This window comes from Neopelma chrysocephalum, unplaced genomic scaffold, assembly GCF_003984885.1.
Source record: "Neopelma chrysocephalum unplaced genomic scaffold, ASM398488v2 Primary Assembly neopelma1_101, whole genome shotgun sequence".
NCBI classification, from domain to species: Eukaryota; Metazoa; Chordata; class Aves; order Passeriformes; family Pipridae; genus Neopelma; species Neopelma chrysocephalum.
The window spans coordinates 1,633,423-1,637,637 of record NW_020897764.1 but is presented as its reverse complement, the minus strand read 5'-3'; the positions used below and the strand labels follow the sequence as shown (position 1 = coordinate 1,637,637).

General features: G+C 45.2%; 1 long non-coding RNA gene across 1 annotated transcript in view; it reads right to left on the bottom strand.

The window, feature by feature from the left end:
* Window positions 1-3,947, bottom strand: part of LOC113973395 — a 4,636-nt gene extending 689 nt beyond the window's left edge. The window contains exons 1-3 of the long non-coding RNA XR_003536204.1: window positions 3,846-3,947; window positions 1,967-2,040; window positions 115-208 (exon numbers count right to left, since the gene is read on the bottom strand). This is a non-coding gene — a long non-coding RNA (uncharacterized LOC113973395). The remainder of the gene's footprint in view (window positions 1-114; window positions 209-1,966; window positions 2,041-3,845) is intronic.
* Window positions 3,948-4,215: the final 268 nt, after the last annotated feature.

Genomic DNA, 4,215 nt, shown 5'->3' with positions numbered 1-4,215 from the left:
GGGAAGGGAAGGGAAGGGAAGGGAAGGGAAGGGAAGGGAAGCCTTTGTTTTTCGGTGGGATTTTTTGTGTTTGTATGTTGATTTTCTTTGGGACATTTCACCTAAACCTTTTACCTGATAACCTTGGCTAATATTTGGAGACTCTTTGATCTTCCTTAAACATCAGGGAGCTTTATTTCCTAGCGAGCAGTTTTTTTCTTGTAACTCTCTGCACATTAAAAAGCAAAATCCAGCTCTGACCAATAAGTCCAACTGTGAGTTCATTTTATCAAGTTAATTAAAGGAACAATTTAATAAGCTTATACAGGAGACACTCAAAACACAAGGATGCTGGAGTCTTTGGGGAGCAAAGTCCGTCAAAGGAGTCAGTTATGCATCAGGGAATATGCCTTGGTTTGTTATATCTCTAATGGGTAATTTCTGCTCTGAGTGCTGTGTGAGCTGACTATCTCCTTTAAACCTTGCTTTGAATATCTTTCATTTACCTGCCTGCTGCTGAAGCAGGAAAATATCTTGGTTTAGGACTCTTTCCCTTGCTTTAAAAAGTCATTTCTGCTTTAATCAAGATGACCACTGGCGGCAGAAGGAGTGGAATTAAGGCCCTAATTACCAGAATCTCATGCTGTGACAAGCACTGATTTTGCTTGCAAGCAAATCTCTGCAAGATCACTGATGTTTTGGGTCAGGCTTCTGGTGATTAAGGGGGGCTTGGAAGAAGAGATCAAGCTGATGAGCTGAATCCATAAACTCTCACAGTTCATTAAAAGAAGGCTTTGAGGTCTCGATTTTTATCTTCTTTTAATTTTGTAGAACTTCCCATGAAATGTTTCTATTCAGTCATTATTATTTTAATGGTTTCTTTTTTTTTTAAGTGAAAGCAATTTTGCTGCTGTTTTTCTTTCTTTTCACATCTGCCTCATGCTTTCAGAAAGTTGATATTTTCATGGAGATGTAACTTTTTACTGTATGTCATCGAATCCCGCAATGGTTTGGGTTGGAAGGGACCTTAAAGATCATCCAGTTCCAAGCCCCTGCCATGGGCAGGGACACCTTCCACTAGCCCAGGTTACTCCAAGCCTCATCCAACCTGGCCTTGGACACTTCCAGGGATCCAGGGGCAGCCACAGCTTCTCCGGGCAACCTTTGCCAGGGCCTCATCACCCTGAAAGTAAAGGATTTCTTCCTAATATCCAATTTAAACCTACTCTCTTTCAGTCTGAGCCATTCCCCCTTGTTCTGTCACTCCATCCTCTTATAAAAAGTCCCTCTCCATCCTTCATGTCAAATCCCTTCAGGTCCTGGATGGCCACAAAAAGTTCATCCCAAAGCTTCTCTTCTCCAGGCTGAACAGCCCCAATTTCCTCACCCTTTCCTCCCAGCAGAGCTGCTCCACCCTTCTGATCATCCTGGTGACCTCCTCTGGACTCGCTCCACTTGTTTTCCTTCCAGAGTGAAGTCCCCTTCAAGGTGTTCCCTGTATATCCCCAAGCCTTAAGTTCCCATTGACATGGAGGGCAAAGTCCAAAATCCACACTTATCTTCCACATTGTCTTCCACATCTGTATTCTCACTCAACTGGAGCCAAAGAAACCTTGATCTATCCAACCATCTCATAATCACAGAATCCTAGAATGGTTTGGGTTGGAAGGGACCTTAAAGACCATCCAGTTCCAACCCCTGCCATGGGCAGGGACACTTTCCACTAGCCCAGGTTGCTCATATTTGGGGATTATTTATATTTTCTTTCCAAAATAATCCTAAATACTTTTTGATTTTGAGTAGTAGAATGGAAAAGCAGAATTAATGTGTGTGTCAGCCCTTACTGGCAGGAGTGGGGACTTTTCTCCTCCTCAGCCCCAGGCACTGTATTTATCTTTGCCAGAGCTTTGATGTTCTTCCATCTGAGCTGTCCCTGTGCTGACAGTTGTTGTACCTCCAGCCCGACACGGGTCAGATGTGAACAGACCTTGAGTCCATCATGGGAAGTGGCCACCAAAGCAGCTCTTTGTCACTGGTCCAAAAGAAGAAATGAATTCTCTCCTGGAGAGAATTTACTCTCAAAGAAAGACAGAAAACCACCTCAGATTTGTTATTAAAATAACAGAGATACCCCCTGCACATTAAAACTGGACAGGGGACAGGGGAAATCAAGCAATAAAGCTCAATCACTGTGCTGATTTTGGTGATTTTTTTTTTAGTAATTTTTGGAACATTTTAATCTGTTGACGCATTTTTGAAAAAATATTTTTGAATATTTTGAAAAATAGAGTTGGGGGAAAATGAGACATTTTCTATCCAAAAATCTCCAGGGATAAATGTCATCCTCTCACATGAATGGAATGAATGAGAAATGTTAAAAGACATATTTCAGCTCTTTGATTTACACAATAATTACAGCTTTGTAACAAGGAAGATATATGGATGCAAGGTCTTCAGGGGAAAGTAATAGTACTTATTATCTCAGCTGGGATAAAGATAGATGGAAGTTTGTCCACTTTTTCCAGCTGTGTCAGCTGCAGACAGTGGAAGGAATCTTGTATAATTCCTGTGTCCTTTTCCTTATGTATTGGAAACAGAGTCATGTGCTTAATGAAGTCTTGATCTGAACACTTATGTTCTTTTGGTCCTCCTTGCACTTTTTATTTTTGGAGTGGTTTGACCCTGGCTGGGCCAGGGACACACCAAAGCCACTCTGTGTCTCCCCTCTGCAACTGGACAGAGGAGGGAAAATATAACATGAGTTGGGATAAGGGCAGGGACAGATCCCCCACCAATTCCCATCACAGGCAACACAGTCTTGACTTAGGAAAATTTGTTGAATTTATTGCCAGTCAAAATCAGAGCAGGATAATGAGAAGTCAAACAAATCTTAGAAATACATTCCCCCCATCCCTTCCTCCTGCCTGGGCTCTCCCTCTTCCCTCCCAGTGACAAAGGGAGATGGGAATGAGGGTCATGGTCAGTTCATCACAGGTTGTTTCTACTCAGGGAGAGGAGCCAGAGTCCTTCCCCTGCTCCAGAGTGTGGTCCATCCCACAAGAGATGGTTCTGCACAAACTTCTCCAATGTGAGTCCTTCCCACAGGCTGCAGATCTTCACAAACTGCTCCAGTGTGGGTCCCTTTCCATGGGGTGCAGTCCCTCAGGAACAGGCTGCTCCAAAGTGGGTCCCACATGAGGTCACAAATCCTACCAGCAAACCTGCTCCAGTGTGGGCTCCTCTCCCTGCCAGGACCCTGCTCCAGCACAGGCCTCCCACGGGGTCACAGCCTCCTTTGGGCATCCCCCTGCTCCATGTGGGCTCCTCCCTGTGCTGCAGGTGGATCTCTGCTCCATCATGGACCCCCAAGGGCTGCAGGGGCACGGCTGCCTCCACATGGGCTGCACCTCGGGCTGCAGGGGAACCTCAGCTCAGGCACCTGGAGCAGCTCCTGCCCCTCCTCCTGCACTGCCCTGGGGATCTGCAGGGCTGTTCCTCCCACAGATCTCACTCCTGTCTTCTCTGGCTGCAATTACACTCCTGCAATAACTTTTTTTCCCTTATTAAACACGTTATTCCAGAGGCATCACTGCTATCCCTGATGGGCTCAGCCTGGCCCAGTGGTGGGTCCATACTGGATCTCTCTGACGTGGGCTCTGTCAGAAAAGGGGGAAGCTTCTGGCAGCTTCTCACAGAAACCACCCCTGTAGCCCCCCCACTACCAAAACCCGGCCACACAAACCCAATACAATTTTATAGAAGCAGATGATCAAACCCAAACACCCTCAACAGCACACATATGTCTAAGACAACCAGTTAGACCAGTGTGTTTCCAAAAAACTCCAATTCTAACATTTCCTAAACACATTTGTGTACCTCTGGTTTGAAACTTCAGTGTTGAGATCCTTCTCATTGCCCTGTCAAAGCAAAGCACAAGTGTTCAGACAGGATTGATGCATCAATTGTCCTGTCTGTTGGAGGATGCTGAGATCATAGAATCATAGAAAGTCCTGGATTGGAAGGGACCTTTAGAATCATCTCATTCCAACCTCCTGCCATGGGCAGGGAAACCTTCCACTAGACCAGTTGCTCAGAGTCTCATCCAACCTGACCTTGAACACTTCCAGGGATGGGACATCCACAGCTTCTCTGGATGTGTTCCTGTGCCTCACCATCCCTGAGTGAAGAATTTATTCCCAACATCTAATCTAAATGGCTTCTCTTTCAGTTTAAAAT